The sequence below is a fragment of the Rhipicephalus microplus genome, chromosome 2 (assembly GCF_043290135.1).
Source record: "Rhipicephalus microplus isolate Deutch F79 chromosome 2, USDA_Rmic, whole genome shotgun sequence".
NCBI lineage: Eukaryota > Metazoa > Arthropoda > Arachnida > Ixodida > Ixodidae > Rhipicephalus > Rhipicephalus microplus.
In genome coordinates, this window is record NC_134701.1 from 59,275,483 (window position 1) to 59,293,412 (window position 17,930).

General features: G+C 43.8%; 1 long non-coding RNA gene across 3 annotated transcripts; it reads right to left on the reverse strand.

Moving 5' to 3' along the window:
- Window positions 1-7,705: 7,705 nt before the first annotated feature.
- LOC142796257 (uncharacterized) lies at window positions 7,706-17,539 on the reverse strand. 3 transcript variants are annotated; one of them, XR_012893664.1, is made up of 3 exons: window positions 17,152-17,539; window positions 14,864-15,801; window positions 7,706-7,887 (listed from the first exon to the last, which is right to left on the reverse strand). It is a non-coding gene; the product is annotated as an uncharacterized LOC142796257 (long non-coding RNA). The 3 variants fall into 3 exon arrangements; XR_012893662.1 differs by having other exon boundaries at window positions 7,960-15,801; XR_012893663.1 differs by lacking the exon at window positions 7,706-7,887 and adding an exon at window positions 7,894-8,091 and having other exon boundaries at window positions 8,186-15,801; window positions 17,152-17,538.
- Between the last annotated feature and the right edge of the window lie 391 nt (window positions 17,540-17,930).

Sequence of the window (17,930 nt, forward strand, 5' to 3'; positions counted from 1 at the left end):
CTGACTACGAACCCGAGGGGGCGAACACTATAGAGACTGCAGCTTTGCTAGAACGCTCACTCAAGCTTTGTTTACTTTGAATTTATACGAGCTCGTTCGCACCACATCTCGTGTCAAACATAGCGGTAATTTACGTGCTGTAACGACTTCATTGTTTCGTGAAGGGTATCTACAGGTTTCGAAAGGCAAAACGAAAAAAAGCTGCACGTGAAAATGAGTCATTGTTCATAAAGGTGCCACCGGGATGAAGGAATTGTGAACTGATAATTCAATGGAATGTCGACGAATTTATTCGGTGTTACTGCTCACTGCAGTGTGCGCGCTTGTAAATAAATGGTTTCTTCTTACGGTCTGACAGAGGTGGGATGTTTTCTTTCGACTGTACAGTGCAATATCTCGGCCACAGCAGCAGTAATTTGGCGAGCGCGTAATCGTCTAAAAACCCAAGATTGTCAAAATTAGTCCCAAGTCTTCAGCTACGGCATGCCCCTCAATTGAATGGCAAATTCATCACCTTAGCAACATAATTAAAATTGCATGATGCAACTATCGACAAGAACGGTGCCGCGCGCGTAACGAAAGGAGACGAAGCTGTCGCAGCGTGCAGACTACGACTAGATATAGCAGTAATATAACAAGAAACTATCGGGTTTGTAGATGCTCCTCCGGTACCTCAATCTTCCTAATTTTATCCAATCACCAACCGAGCTTTGAAAACTGCAGGCAGTGTCCCAAGGAACTGCTTCGCCATCGTTTGTTAATACCTTCAATTGAACCGTGTGTTGCGGCTTTGACATTTTGTTTTGTTTTGAATACAGACCATAGAATAGAGACAACCAGGAGCGTGAATCGAGGCGTGGAGTGCCATGCGACAATTCTTCGGTGCACCATCATAGCCTCCACCTTGGCCGGAGAGAGGAACATCCCCTTGGCGCAGATGTACGCGTCGTTGGTGTTAAAGACAGTCTGAACACATGGTCCTCTCGTTCTGTTCGGTTTTAGAGCGGCGCGCCACGAATACCACAATGTCATCCGCGTAGATGGTGACGCCCACATCGGGTGACAAAGTTCGGCGAATGTATTCCCCAATGTCTGCCAAGGCGACATTGAAGAGGAACGGACTGAGCACATTGCCCTGCGGGACACCTACACACTGGACGTGGTTCACTGAGGGCTCCGAGATGGCCGAAAGTTCCCGAAACCTCGGCCATTAAGTCACAGTGTACGTGCGCGCGTGTACGCGTCGCCGATTGAGTGGTTCGAGGTAAATCGGAAAGTGGTCCGAGCCCCACGTGTCACGACACCATTTCCTCTCGTATCGGCAGCAGTCGCTCCCCATAGACAGGTCGCTGCGCTGCACTCCGCGCCGGGAAACGTCGGGGCGCCGGTGTTTACCACCAGGAGGCCGTTCTCGGTAATAAAGTCAAATAATATTCTACCTCTGGGATCATTGTGGCCACTTGCCTACGCTGTGTGGTGGGAGTTAAGTCCCCGAGGATGAGGACATCATCACTCAGGAGCCGTGTGAGCCGCGCCACAAAAGTTGTGTCCCGTTGGTGGACGGCCTCCAAATAAACACACGGAACGGAAGTGTCACACTCACCAACGCACACTTTCACCACGACACACTCAACCGCGCTGCACAAACCACTGGAGGTGGAGGTGTCGATTTTGCAGTGGGCGAGACTGAGACGCACGTAAATAGAGGCATGGGGGTGAGCGGGTGGTTGTGAAGGGTTGCGACACACGGGTTCCACACACTCGCGCATCTCACATCACGCGTCGCATTGGTGTGCAGTAAATCCAAGAAGGTTGCACACGTTGTCGCGAACACGGGCTTCTTGGAGTGGGATGACGTCGAACTCATTGAGTTGTAGGTGCTTAATGAATTCCTTGTGACGGCGACGCAAAGAGCGACGGTTTCACTGCAGGATGCACGGCCGCTGTTAACAAGGTTTACTCGCCTTGGTTGGTGAGTGCCTGTTGCGCAGCAAGTACCTCTACAGCGCTGCTGGATGCAGCTGCCAGCTGGCAGGTAGTCCAAGACAGCATGGAGAGCAGCCTCGAGGATCTCCATTGCTGAGTGTGTTTTCTTAGGAGGGTTCACGTCTGGCGAAGGGCTCCACTGGCGGCTGCCGCATTGGAAAAGCCCGCGCGGGTGGTGGCGTCATGTGCAGCAGGGGCATTCCTGCGCACTGCATCTAGGGCCTCGCGGCGGAAAAATCGGGTGCTCCGTTTTCGCGCATTCTCCCGAAGTGCAACGCTTCTGTTGCAATCTGGAAAGTGGGGTTCCATGGCCGGATGAGCTGCGCCGTGGAAAATACAGCGCTCTCGTTTCTCTTTGCACTAGGTGCGAGGGTGTCGCCCTCCACAGCACGCGCACTACTCGTCCGACGCGCACAAAAAAGTTTCATGGCCATATCGACAGCAGCACAGGCACTGGAACGGCCGAGGCCTGTGTGGGCGCATGGATCATTGCTGTTTGAATAGTTCGACATCCGCAGGGGCTGCGGCACCGATGAACTCAAAGACCACATGACGTCCAGTGCGCGTGCACTGTGGCAGAAGCACGGAGGCGGAGATGTTAGCCGTGATGGTGTCATTGCCCAGCGAGGGGTCAACGCTATTTAACACCGCGCTACAAGTTTTCGTTGATGCCTGCTTGGCGCGCACAAGCATCGCGCGAATCGAGGAGGGGGCAAAGGGTCACTCTTCTGTCGACTTCAACTGCAATGACGCTGCGCGTATAATTGATGCACACACTAAATGCACCCTGGATGGAAGATAGCTGGGAGGAAATAGCCTCCCGGGTTTCGGCATGGGAGCTGGATTTGCGCGCAGCTGGCCAAAAGAGGTCTGTCTCCACTTGCTTAGGTGTGTCAGGAGAAACAGGTTATTCATTTTCTGTGTGCATGTTCCTTGAAGACGTTGATGTGGGTTGCTGCCCACGCGGCTTGTTTTTTCCGTTCGGGACTACAACCTGTGGTGCACATCGTTCAGTGCCTTCTGGGGCTGCAGTTGAGGAAAGTGCTGGGTAGGGCTTGCTAAGGGGCCCAAGGACACAGCTGCTAATTGACTGTGTTCCTGGGCGTGATTTATGCGGCGTTTCCGCACTAGGTGCGCCAACTGTCGTAGAAGACGATGCGCTTGTGATCTCGGTGCGAGGGAGGGGAGGCCGAGAGAGATAGAGAGAAGAGGTTTCTTGCCCGGAAGACAGCTCTTTGGATGTCTCGACGCTGCGCCATGCTCCCTTAAAGGGTCCCTGAAATGGTTTTTTCACAATTCGTTTTTTATTAGACCACTACTGGAGCAAACCATTGCCACCATATTTCAATCGGAACACAGATTATTAACGGAGCTACGAGTACTGAAAAGGTACCTTCCTCCTCTGCTCCGCTTTCACCCCCAACTTTTTCTTCGAGCGCTCGAAGCTAAGCTCCGCGAACACGGAGCCTGCGTCACAATGTGACGTGGAAGAACGCGTGCGTGACGTTTTGTCGTCTGCTTGCGGTGAGTGAAAGCCAGAGCAGAGCCACCGGCAGTCAGGCGCTTGACCGCGGCTGGGCCAGCTGGGTGATCGTCTGTTTGTGCGCTCAACGCGATCAGCCTATGTTTTGTTTCACGGCGCTTTAGACCACTGCTCACCATAGACCCCGGACTTGAAGAGCGTTTGCACCGAATGATCGATGAAATGGTTTTTGAACCATAGAGTGACATACCATTTTGCGATTCTTCGCTTCGTGCCGAGAATGACAGCAGTGATCCGCCGCCACCTGACTCACCGGACTTCCATGACGATCTCAACGGTCACGGGTAAGTGTAAAATATTTAGTAGTCCTTTTTGTTCGATACTTGTTCGTCCTCACGTCCACGTTTGCTGTGTCGCTCGTGTAACTAGTACGTTGTGCTGCATAATCACGAGCGTAGAAAAATATTTCGTCATTGTGTTTCATTTCGCGGTGCTTGTGTGGTGTCCACAATAACGATAACTTAAGCCAATTTTCGCGAATGCCGGTGCAACTGCGGGCTTTGTGGAGCAACGCCAACGGCCCTTGAACAACTCTGCTGTCACGACATACCACAAGTTGTTCAAGACGGCTGCGTATTTCGGCATGAAGACTTCCGAAGCGTGTGCCTGCACTCCGTGGTGCTGCGTGGTGGAGAACAGCGTCGCGGTTGAAAGAGAAGTGCACAGGTAGTTGTGTATCAAACAAACAAAACAACAAGTTGAAATAGCAGTTCCAGGAATGTCATCTTATGCCTTCTTCTAGAAAATGTCGCTTTCTAGCGAACCGCTTCTTCACGCGATGGACGCAAAAGAGTTGTATTACATGCGTGCGTAGTTAGCGCCACCCGGAAGCAATTCCCGTCAGCTGACTACTAGGGCTTTCGATATAGTTCTGAGCGCACGTGAAAGCTTTTATATCATAACTTGAAAGTAAACTGCAAGCTGCCCATGCTTTAAACTACGCATCAATGATATCCGCGCATAAGTGATTTCCGCATTCATGTCCTTTTAGGTTGACCTGTTTTGCACAGGTTTGTTTTTTTCCAATGGACTTGTTATGCAATCTTTCGCTTCAAAATAGTTGTGCTACGTGCGTATTTTTTCAAGGGAATATTATGTAGGGCTTGCTTATCGCATCGCTTATGATGATAATCGCAAACTTTATCATTAGTCAACAGTTAAAAAGTAGGTGCACAGTGTTCAAACAGGAACAACTGCCAAAGAGATAACTTGCCCAAACACGAAACGAGGGGCATTTCTCAAATACGCCCATCCAGCCATTCTGTCAAACTTGTAACGTCATCTCAAGTAGATCTTGTTCTGACTCGGCTACCTCCCGTAGTACACAGACGCCAAAATAAGATGTAGCTCTCGCGCTCGATTCACACAGTGGTTTTTGCGTGCTGCTAGCCGTAGCACACATGTTAAATAACATTTCACGCACCTCACAAAAAGCAATTATGGCTGCATTGTTGCCTGACTGGCAGGAGAGCAGTTTTTTCAGTCAAATGTGGCTCTCTCGCTCGATTCACCAAATGGCTCTCTGTGTGATGCCAACTGTATACCATACATGTTAAAATTATATTTGAGAGCACTTTGCACAAATCAGTCATTGTTGCATGGTTTCAAAACTGCCAAGAAGGTTTGTTCCATCGCACTTGTGTCAGAAGACTTCAGCTGCGTCATCACTATGGTTTCATTCTCTCTGCTTAACCGTCCTTTTGACGTTGCCCCATTCACCAGTGTGAGAAGCCTTCAGCCGTGTCGTTTCTACGGTTGCATTTTCTCTGTTTAACTGAGGTTTTGACATTGGTTCAATGCAGTGAAGCTCTCTCGCTCGATTCACACAGTGGCCGTCTGTGTGCTGCCAGCCAGAACGCACACACGTGAAAATAGATTTGATGTCAGTTTGACAGTGAGCTTTTGATTCTGTGCTAAGTGTTGGTGACTACCCGCCATGGTGGTCTAGTTGTTGTGGTACTGAAGTGATAACCCGAAGGATGCTGTATCAAATCTCGGCCGTAGCGGCTGCATTTTCGGTGGAGGCGAAAATGATTGAGGCCTTTTACTTAGATTTAGGTGCTTGTTCAAGAACATCGTGGGACTGAAATTCTTGGCGCCCTTCACTATAACGTATCTCATTATTATTGCGTCACTGTTTTGGGAATTGAACCGAAATCAACATCATCAGAATAAATGCCTGTCCCACAATCGAGGTCGATAATGTTGGAAAGCGTGTGTGCCTCTGAACAATGAGCTCCTCCTTAGATGGCCATTCATAGGTGAAGGATATATGCCATGCCTTTGCTGCCTCATTGCTTGTAAAGCACTCCTTATATGATGAGAGTTCACGGAAGTTCATGGCATGTTCCAATAGCTCTTAACATAGCCTGCAAGGTGAAGAGAGACAAGGCACTATCTTGCAACAACACATTACAAGATAAAAGTAATTACCATATTTACTTAATGGTGAGTCAACCTACCTTATGAATGATATAAATCCACCATTCTGGGGGGGAGAGGGTTCGTGTGACAATAAAAAAATTTTGTGGGGCAGTTGGTGACGACCACTAGCATGAGAAGCACGCATGCTGTGACATGGTTACAATCTTATATTTTCCTTTAGGCGCTGCTTTTAACATATATTTATTGCACGCATGTTCAGAAGAATATTTTTTGAACTATTACCTTGTCATTGGTTGTCATCTGAAGAGCCACAGTTTGTTAGAAGCGCATCTGTTCAATAAACAGCCAACACTCCTTAACAGATGCGCACCCCTTTTTTGAACGGTTATTACTAGCTGCACCAGCTGAAAGCTCCTTTGCAGTGGTGAGATTAAAAAAAAGAGGACACCTTCAAGTCTCCTTATATGAAATTATTGAAAACAAGCTGACACATTGATTGATTGATTGATATGTGGGGTTTAACGTTCCAAAACCACTATATGATTATGAGAGATGCCGTAGTGGAGGGCTCCGGAAAGTTAGACCACCTGGGGTTCTTTAACGTGCACCCAAATCTGAGCACACGGGCCTACAACACTTCCGCCTCCATCGGAAATGCAGCCGCCGCAGCCGGGATTCGAACCCGCGCCCTGCGGGTCAGCAGCCGAGTACCTTAGCCACTAGACCACCGCGGCGGGGCAACAAGCATACACAGAAATCAAGGAATGTATAAAATATGTTAATTGCGCTCTTCTATTGGTACTGCAGTATTGGTGACATGAGTGTGAAAAAAATAAAGACAAGAAGACAGCTTTTTACCGGCAGTAACCAAACCTACAATCCTCAGATTACATGCCCGGACATTTACCTTACTTAACCTACACTTCCGGGTATCATATCTTTATGTATAGTATAGGAATTTGCTTTTAATGTGATTGCATGACAGAGCTCAGATGACAGATATTTTGGTGTCAGCTGTTATAATGAACTGTCAAATAAAAAAGTTTTTCTGAGAGTAATGTCTCTAATGAAAGTATTTGGGGACGCACTTGCTCTTAATATCAAAGCATGTTTGAGCAGCCAAAGTAGGGATGGGGGCTAGTTGTTTTGAGTCACTTGGGTTCATATTCTTAGAAAAAAAACAGATGCAGACATAGGGAACACATACACAGGACCAGTGCTCGTACTGTGTATGAGTTTCTTGATTGTGTCCGCACCTGTTTTTTTTGCTACAAATATAAGGAATGAAATAAAAATGCTTCACCAAATTTTTTGTGCAAGTTTCTTCAAAGTTTCTCTATTCCCAGGATTTCCTATAAGCTAGTATGTTATTGCTGGTTGTCTTCAATATTGTAATTAGATCATGCATGCAAGAAGCAACTTGCAGGTTGCAAGTGCGTCTAGCATGATTACAAGTTGAAAAGCCAGATTTTAAGATGTTGCACTTGTGTAAATATCACCCTTTTTAGGTAATTTATTAGAGTGAGCCAAATTACTGTACATGTGCCACACTAACGTTATAAACAGTGTACATGCTTACCTTTACCAACTTGCCAAACATATTACCAGTGTCGCATGTTTGCCCTACGTTTGAGGCAGTATAGCGTGACACTAGGATGTCGATCTGGGAAAAATCGTGCCTAATATGTTCCTTCGACCTGCTGTTATGGGCACACACAGTACTGCAAGAGTGGCGAAACTCCCATCCCTCCTTTGCATCCAACATTCCTTCTTGAGACAGCAATTTAACAATTTCACATAAAGATATACTTTTATTACCTGAATGTTTTTTTTTAGATTTACTTGCAAATTTTGCACAAACATATGGTACTTGTTGTCAACGTGCATATGTGGATGCCTAGATTCTCCACAGCTGTCAGGCACTTAGCAAGTCTTTGATTTTCCATGGAGACATTGTAGAGGACTTTGAAGGACTGTGAACAAAAGTGTAGCAAGGGGTCTCTTGTTAGCACTTCAAAAGAATACTAGTAGCCCTGCAAGTTTACCTCTTCGACTTTCACCAGCTCAGTGTATAAAATAAGCCATTCTGCATGGCAAGCACACAGCACGTGAGATACTTGGCGCTGTAGCCAGGAGAGTCACATCGCCCATCACCGAGTGTATCTACCATGGCTGCCCTTTTTTGAGGAAGAACAGGAAAAACGGGTGGCACAATGCATCGATTGTTTAGGTATTACACAGTATATTTAGGGTGCGGAAAGTTCCCTGTACCTCCCATATATTCGTTCTCGGCAGCGGAAGCGCTCCTTTTACAACTTGCGGTTGCCGGGCATCCTACTAGAAATAAATCACAAACAAAAAATTTACTTCATGACGTTACTGGTGAGGTCGCCAAATAGAGACAAAGTACAAAAATTGAGTAAAGGAGGCTTGCCACAGAAGTCATTCTTTCCCACTTCGCATGCAAGCGGAATGCCCTCTTGCCTTCTTGCACGTCCGCTGGCCGCTTGGAAAATGCGGCCATTATATTTTGGTAATCTTTTTTAAAATTTTGTTCTTGTTGGCAATCAGGCGTGAAGCATTGGTAATCAGGCGTGAATTGAAAGAAAGTCGACATTTTTTGTATGACCTCTCAAAACTGCAGCCGTATATTACATTGTTTGAAACACGAAATAAAGAAACATGGAAAATAAAAACTTCGAGAACAAACTCGTTCACAGATAAGTTATCCTACATAGTTCCTACGTTACTTAATAAATATATGAAAGCTGGCATAGATTTTTTAATTTGTACACAGATTCTGTTGCGCGATATACACATGTTTAGTTTTTAAGATTTCTTTGCAGTTGCTGTATTATCATGGTTTCTATTTTTATTTTTGAAATTTGGACTTGATTTTTATATCTTTATTTTTTATTTATTCATTTATCTATTTGGTGTTTTTGTTATTGTTGTTGACTTCACGTTGCAGAATGTTTGCCACTGCTGTCCTGCTAAAGGTTAGCTGTGGGCCTTTGTCAAGCTGCTTCTTTTGGAGAGCAGCTCTTACCTGCAGCTGTCCTTCATAAAATTATTGATGAAAAATAAACATTATTATTATTATTATTATCATTAATATTATTAGTATTATTATTATTATTTCTGAAGAGGCAAAAGTTAAACTGACTGATTCCACAGTAAGGCGAAACTCAATTGACATGAATGAAATGCTTTTTTATTGCATGTTTCGCATAAAAACAGTACATACACATAGTGTGAAAGTGTAAATATGTAGATGCAGCTACCATTTACAACTGACACATGAACACAATGAGTAAACGTTGAACCCAATATCTGAACGAATGTAAAATCATCAACAATCGTGGATAGGACACGTATTTGACTCAATCACGTTTGTTATGACGACAGGCCTAGAAATTGAGTACCAAACAAAACTGAAATTCAGAGGCACGAAGACACTTAAGCTATCAGAGGTTCTCCGAGAAGGAACGTGGCTGGAAACAGTGTTTTGGCAAGTTCACTTGTCCTCAAGAGAGCAAAATTGTTGCCTTGACGAAAAAAAGTTCACTTGTCAAAACGTTGCCTCCATCGACATTCTCTGTAATATTATTTGGAAGCATTTAGTCCATAACGTGCATTCGAGTGATACTATTAAATCTGAAACCACGGCTACAAGAATTTCATAAGTAGGAAGTGACCTTTAATTATTTGACATCATTTGAGCTAGTTGCCAAAAGTAAAAGTAGCTAAAACTATGTAGCCAAGCTAACTCAATTGCAAGCCTTTCAATAAACCGATTTTTTCGACAGGAGCTTGGCTGCCGTCTTCTCCAATTAGTCAAGCGACACTGCACATCTCTCAGTTAAGTCTGGCTTGCGGTGAACTGGGTTTGCTCATATGCACTCATGCAAAATCAATACTTGCTCCAATGATTGATCCAAGTTCTTCTGCTCACATGTTGCTTTTAGGAAACGCTGAAAAACCTTCGTTAAACTAGAAATCTCTGCGTTAGCACACCACAAAGCCGCAAAAACATGTGTTGCCCAAATAAGGCATCTTCGACGAATGCATGGTTTACTTGTTCGGCATAGCTCACTGTGGTTCATTCTTTGCCCGCCACAACTTGCCGTCCTTATCTTATTTGTAAATGACACGGTAACTGACCAAAATAACCGAACGAGATCCAGCTTCTAATATCGCTGAGCTAGAGGCAAGAAGGAGCGGAAGCAAGCGCTACGAATGCAAGACAATCACTCTTTGCGCTTCACCTTATTTAAAAATCACGAATAAAGGAATAAGAAAGAACATATAAACAAAAGAGTAGTTCTTTACGGAGCGTAGACGTTTTTGTATGTAAAAACCTATGATGGCCAATAAATGCGCAACTGTCACATCAACCTCACTCCGTTCAACCAGATCTAAGGATGCCCAGCAACTATGAGCGTGCATGTTCTCTAAAACTGAAACTAGCGTCTAGTTTCCGGGGCCTGGTATAATAGCAATGATGTTTCATGCCGACATGCCCACGAGTATTGCACCGCTGATACAGTTTTACCACTGTACAAGTTCATCATCTCAAACACTTCTATCATGAGTATTAATAATACACAGTAAGATAAATAGGGCAGTAAGCTAAAACTATTTGTAAAAATATGATTTTGCCAGGTGACTGGTTTCTACATTTTAATATTTGCGCGCACTATTATTAGGCTTTTTCGCATTGTAACAATAAAACCAGATGGGCTTGTTTTGTACAAGTTTTATACCAAATGATTTCATGTTCTGAATTTAGATAACATTGACAAAGATATACAGATGGAAGCAAATGCTTTGCAATTTGTAAATCTATGGCAAAATAATGGAAAAAAGTAAGATTCACTTTATTGCAAGAGAAGTATACGCATTTGTTTCCATGCTGTCTAATACGTCTACAACTCTTGCTTTTGTTATATTTAGATGTTGATCAACAGGTGCACCTGTTTTACTGCAGGGAGCAAGTAGACCCTCTGGTAGTTGTAAAAGGCGTATTTTGTGATGACTTGAGCACCAAGGCATTGCATGGTTGCAGCCACCACGCAGCCCTAGCAGAGCATGCCAGCGGCCAGGAGAAAGTTGCCGGCTCCAGCTTCACTACCTCAAACAAGGGGCTGGCTTCTCCAGCGGAGCTAGTGCAGTTGCTCGCACACCCCCTTTACAACGACCAGAGTTCCTATGACACTGAAGTTACGGTTGCCAACTACTTGGCCACATATGGAGCAGTTCATGACAGGAGCTCTCAAACATAATGAATTTTCATTCCCTGTCGAAAGGCTCTTCCATTGTTGGAACTCTAGTGCTGTTGTGTTGATAGATACTGCAGATGAATGACCCCACAAAACATGTTAGTGCTGGTGTTTTACTCAGTATTGCACAATGAACAAGTCTCTTGGCTTGGTTGAAAGAAAAAAGTGATAATTTTAAGGCTTCATTTTTCTTTGATATATGGGGTTTAACGTCCCAAAACCACTATATGATTATGAGAGACGCCGTAGTGGAGGGCTCCGGAAATTTAGACCACCTGGGGTTCTTTAACGTGCACCCAAATCTGAGCACACGGGCCTACAACATTTCCGCTTCCACCGGAAATGCAGCCGCCGCAGCCGGGATTTGAACCCGCGCCCTGCGGGTCAGCAGCCGAGTACCTTAGCCACTAGACCACCGCGGCGGGGCCTTCATTTTTTTTTCTTTGCTAGACATGATAATAATGAGAACTAACCTACCATAATTCCATAAAAAAGTATAGGGGACACTAATTATGGTAAATGTAATGCAAATGAGAAGAAATTAAGGTGGACGAAAAAAATGCTTGCCAGTAGCTGGGACTGAACCTGCGACCATCACATAACGCGTACGATGCTCTACCAAATAAGCTAACACTGCGGCCATTTCCTCGTTCTCTTTATCCAGTATATATGTGCATTCCCACGTGGCAGTGTGAGTCAGCCCTACTAGCAACCATGACGGCGAGTGTGAAACACTTTTTTTGCCTGTTGGTGTCGCGTAGCTCGTGGTGGCGCTGATTGACGCACTCGCGTTTAGTGCGCATATGTCCCCCGTAAACTGGACGAGGAAAAGGCCGCCGCAATAGCTCAGTTAGTATAGCATCAGATGGGTAATTCAAAGTTTACTAGTTCAGTCCCAGCTCACGAAAAGCAATCTTTTCATACACATTTATTTTTTTCACATTTACATTACATTCACAACTAATAACGTCCCCTATACTTCCTTTGGCACTATTGTTCGTTAGTTTTCATAAAACGGCTTGGTTAGGTTAGTGGTAACTGACAGACAATTGTGCCAAACATAGTAGAGGAGATGTTATTATAAATCGATTTTATTGTAACTGTGAAGAAAAGTGGACGAAAAAACAACTCGGCACTGGCAGGGACTGAACTCGCGACCTTCGAATAACGCATCCGACACTCTACCAACTGAGCTACCATGACGGCCATCTTTCCGTCCACTTTATATGATATGTATGTGCATTTAAATGTTATAGTGTCAGTAAGCGCTGCCTGTTGCCACTGCAGCGAGTGTGGGACACTCATTTTTTGCCAATAAGCATCATACAACAGGTGATGTTCTTACGGCTGGCAGCTGAATAATATTCCCTGGCATACTACCCGATGGCATTAGGTCTGCAAGAACGGGACCCTCGCTATGATTGTTAAAAATTAGGGTAAATAATTTAAGGGCGTGTTTCCTTTGTTAGACAATATAACGAAAAGTGACTGACAATTATGCCAAGGAAAGTATAGGGGATGTTTTTAAAGTAATAGTAATGTAACTGAGAAGGAGGTTTCAGCTGCAATCATAATGTTGCTCGTAGCATGTGTTGTGTTGCTTAGCATGTGTGTGCTTAGCATGTGGGAGCTTTGAACAATGCGACAGAAAGTGTATAATAAAGCCGGGCACACCAAAAGAAGGCTTCCTTTGACCCCTATTTCTTCTATACGAGATATTTTAGACTGACATGAATAAAGTAAGACTTTTCAGTGTCTTTGAACTACATGGTCTGCCCTTCTTGCATTTCACCTTGCAACAAATCTAGTGATGAGTGCTAATGCCAGGCAACCTTCGAGAGGAGTTGTCGAGGTCAATCAGTAGAGTGAACACTTAGATATCAAATAGCTGTCAACATCCACTCACCTGAAGCCATTACTTCACCTTCAAAGATACTACTACAATTTTTCCTTGCTTATGGTCTCGATTACCTTAATTTCTCCAAATTCTTCATAGCGTTTACTGATTATAAGTGCACTAGAAAAAAATTAGGTAGCCGATATAGGTAGTATTGTTTTATTGAAAGATTCAAGTGTAATGGTGAAAAATAGCTACAGCTCAATCGTGTACCAGTGACTGTTGTATTCTCGATAGAATCACGAGAAAAAGCACTGCTAAAAAGCTTGTAGCTTTTAGCACTGAAGATGCAAGGTGAATACCTGAATTTACGGTTTCTATTATTACAATGTGCTGTAGCAGAAATGCTAACGCATATTCAATTAACCATTGCAGGGACCTTTTAAGTGCATCTCTTCAAAACCAACTAAGAAAACGTAATTGGCGCACTCCATTTTAATAATAACCGCAAACGCGGCACAAGTATACTATCACAAAAGAGTCACTCTATGAGCAAAGTGTAGCGCTATTCAGAAGTCTTATATAAAGTAACTGGTAATGTCTTATAAAAAAGAATCTGGTGTATTGGCACATATATGATGTGTAAATAGTGTCCCATAAATCATTTTACTGTTTCTTTGTGTCCACTGTGAAACTGCTTTGGTAGGTGGCAGCCCGTTGTAGATGCTGCGAAAAATGTAGTTGTACACATGTGTCAGTGTGCCCTTTCTTATTTGGTGAACATCTGAAAATACGTGCTTGTAATAAAAGAAAGTGTTTATGAACCACAGTGTGCTTTCGTGTGAAATAAGTCATACTGCTTTCGACCGGGCTCTGTTCTAGTTAGGCATAACTTTCAGCATAAGTTCTGTACTAATCCTACTGTTGGGCCTAAGCGTATAAACTGCAGGAGAACGCGATCTCCTATGCTCTTCGTTATCTCTTTGAGATTGTGGCAACATCTAAAACACTGCTGTATTATAGAGCATCGTGAATTGCAAATGAGTACTAACATTCTTCGTTGCTGTTGTCATAGAAATCCTCTTGCCTAGCTAATGTCAATAAAGAGGATTTATAAATTCTGCTTATATAGTCGAACTCCGACATAAGATACACTCATATAAGAGACAAAGTTGCATAAGAGAAACCAGTGTGCCTACTTTGAATTAAGGTTGACAAAAAATTTGCATGATTTGTCATCAACTCCTCAGTGCATGTCTCCTATACAAGTGCTCAACGAGGCCCATAGCCAGAATTAGAGATTCCTAGGGCCTTGCCCGATTCTACTTGAACAATTGATAGAGGGGTGTGTTCTACCAAACATGACTAATAAAAATACGGGTTTTTAGAAGCCTGTGGGTCACTCTTGAAAAGTTTCTGGCAACGGGCCTGCATTCAATTGTACAAGCTCTTATGTATATCATTATAATATCTGCAGGTTGCCTCTTAATGCATAAAAGAGTCTCGACAGGCTTTTCACAGGAATGAAACTGCCCATAACATTCGTAGTTTTAAAACACACAGGTGGGAAAAATGAGCATGCACTGCAGAATGGACAATTTGTGTTCTGGCAAAGATACGTGAACTGTCATGAACTACTCCACAGCGAACTATCTTCGGCTGACCTCTCTGCCTTCTAATAAATTCTCACAACCAATCTGGGGGGAAATGTTTCAGGGAACTAAAGGGCTTGACTTTCTTTGTTGCAAACATGAAAGGGAACACACAAAACTAGAGAATTCCTATCTCACGTGGTGATTTCAATATGCGAATTAGTTTGTGACTACATACCCACCACATGTTAAAGATTACTGATTGCTTGTAATGCCTGCAGAAAATCTCGCTGAATGAAGGCAAGTATGTGACGTCAACTTCAGCACCTGGCTTTTCTTCCTCAGCAGCGAAGGATCCGTGGACAGATGTTTAGGCAGCTGGTTTTTTTTTTTGCGGGAGAAGATTCATTCATTCGGACAGGTGTTGAGCCACCAAGAAGCCGGAAACCTCTGAGAACAGTGGCACTGAAGCAACATCGGTTGAAGCTGCTACTCCTGCTCATATGATGAAGCACCACACTGTGTCTTCACTGCAGATTCTGTGGTGAAGGCAGCTTCTGTCAGTGTATTGGCCAAAACGAGCACCTTCAGGGTCATGTTCACATGCGTAGCTGAGATGGTTATGAAATACTCAAATAAACAAACTTCTTCGATTAGTGTCATGCCCAATCGTTCATCATCATGCATTATTTCCTGCTAATTTTCTTTGTTTAGGAGAATAGGTGTGAATGCTGTAACTGAACAGCTACTGTACATTTTAAGCCTCATACGTGAATTTTTTAACTTTTAAGTCAACTTACCAACAGACCAGCATTCCAATGTCTTCCGAATTGCCACTGTACTCGTGGTTGCCTTGTGCACAGTTTTTTGTGCGATTGTCTGAATATGAGTTAGTAAAAATAAACTTATCATGTTACACCTGCATTTTTGATAAACTATACCTATACATCACACTGTCTTTGTGGCCTGTGATAATATAGTCACTTTATATAAAGTAGCTTGTGTTTGTTTTAAACAACATCAACACGCTTAGAAAGAATACAATGCTTCTGGTTTTTGCGATAATTTCCCTGGTGCCAAGTTATGTTTCAAAGAACACAAAATATTTTCTTATCTGGGAGGAGTGGCGGAAATCGAGCTGCCTTATCCGGCATCAGCTAGTTGCACAGTGTGTGGCTGCGTAAGAAAGGTGTTACTGAGTTATTTTTCATAATATGCAGCAATGCTATGCAACACATATACATTCCACTCTAACTTTCGTGCAGCGCTAATGTACACAAACAGAGCAGGACAAACATGACCAGCACAAGGTAGCAAGACTGTGCCATACACTTTTCTGGGGCAGTGTGTGATGCTGAAAAAAGCAGCAATTTCTTTTACCACAGGCACAATAAATGACAATGACTTTAGGTGTTGTCTTTGCATTTCCGTTCGCACAATTTAGTGCAATAATTTTATATACATAGCATGTATTTTCATATGTGTGTACTAAAAAGATGCTGCCAAAAAATCTTGTATAATACTCAAAAAAGTGGAGAGATTATTCTATTAGTAAAAAATTATTTCGGCATTTACGTTTTTTTTCCCGATCTCGGATGAAATACGCACATTACATCTGCATGCAGTTCTACTATTTAACAGTTCTTTTTTTGATGAGCTGCCAAGCTCTTGTTAGATGTAAAGCCAACATTTCATTGCACTGCTGGGATTTGGTGATTATGCATTGGACGTAAACAAATGGAGTATTGCAGTTATACAACTAATTTATTAAGTGAGAACGTGGTACAAATATTTCTCGGCTTCTTCGTTGTCCAGCATTATATGCCACAACGTAAACCTACATGCTTACAATTCGGCCCGTAAGCAACCATAAGCTTCTTGATGATGGTAGATTTTAGTGGCGCAAGGGCAACTCAGGCCAAAAAGCACCATAAGCTTCTTGGAGTAATTTCCCCAAGTGCAGTCGATGAATTAAACGATCCATCAATCGGCACGCTTTCTCTTGCAAGGCTGCCTTTACACATACATAAAAGTGCATTCACACTGGCAAATAAATGAACAAATAAAGCATATGCGCTACACTTGAAGCATAAGCTTCAACGCACTTAAGACGCCGGCACTGCGAGACAATTTTGTAGCACGCCGTGCTATTGCTATTCCGCGTGATTACAACACGAGCAATCGGAACTTAGCCTATAAACGCCAAGGAACACGTGTTACACTATTGCGGGGCTTTTTTTTTTTGAGCTCATGCATGCCGTACACTTGAACCTGCATTTTACAGCTGGCTTTATGACGTATACACTCGTGCAAAAAGGCAGCCTTCTGCACAAGTGTTTTGCACGAAAAATCGCGAACCGGGAAAAGTCTTTCAGCGTGTATATAATTGCGAAGTGGACCACATTGCATTGAAAAGACACAGTCGTTATAGTTATAATTAACAAAGTTACATAGTATTTTCTGAACGTACACGTGCGAACCACGTTTTCAAGCCTGTAGCACGATCCGAATCGACCGTAAACTTACCTTTTCACCAGAAAGACTGCAGTGCCTCGGATTTGAGGGAGTGCCTCTTCACATCGCCGCACTAGCACGAAATCGCGTTCGTAGTCTTCCAGCATAAAGTGGCGACCGCATACGCGTAACTCCCGTCGTTTATCTGATACGGGCAATCCGATGCGCTGCAGCCACTCGGTGCGCCTGCTGTGTTTTTCCAGGCGCACGGTGTCGTATCTTCACTTGTCGCCAATAAACGGACTTGCAGCCCACAACGAGGCAAGGGTGATTCACGCTATCACCAGTGTATGAGTCACAACATCCGCGTGATGCCCACTCGTTGCGCAGCTCTCGTCAACACGGAGCGTGAATGATTCAAGCAGACAACGTTCACCATGTGCCGGAAGTTCCGAAGCTTAGTTGTAAACTGCGATCGTCTCCTTTTTATTTGTGAAAACGTTTAATCGAAATAAATTTTAAAGTGGTTTAGAAATTACGAACAACATTTGTTCTCTGTTTATTTGAAAAGAAATACCTGAGCTGCGTGTTGCGCAGTCAAGCACATCAGCTGAAAACGATGACGTCAACAGGGCAGATCGCGTCGCTTGGTGTGTGGGCGGTTGAAACTGCGTTCGGCCAAGTCACAGCAATCAGCAGCGATCTTGAGCCATTTGCAGCTTTAAAGCTTTGTAATAAATTACACTGTTTACGCAGAGAGCTCAAATCAGTCTCTAAATTACCCTGGGGCTTGGCCTACCGGCCCAATGTGTTAGTGAAAAATCTCCGAAATCGTATCAGCGGCCCTTTGG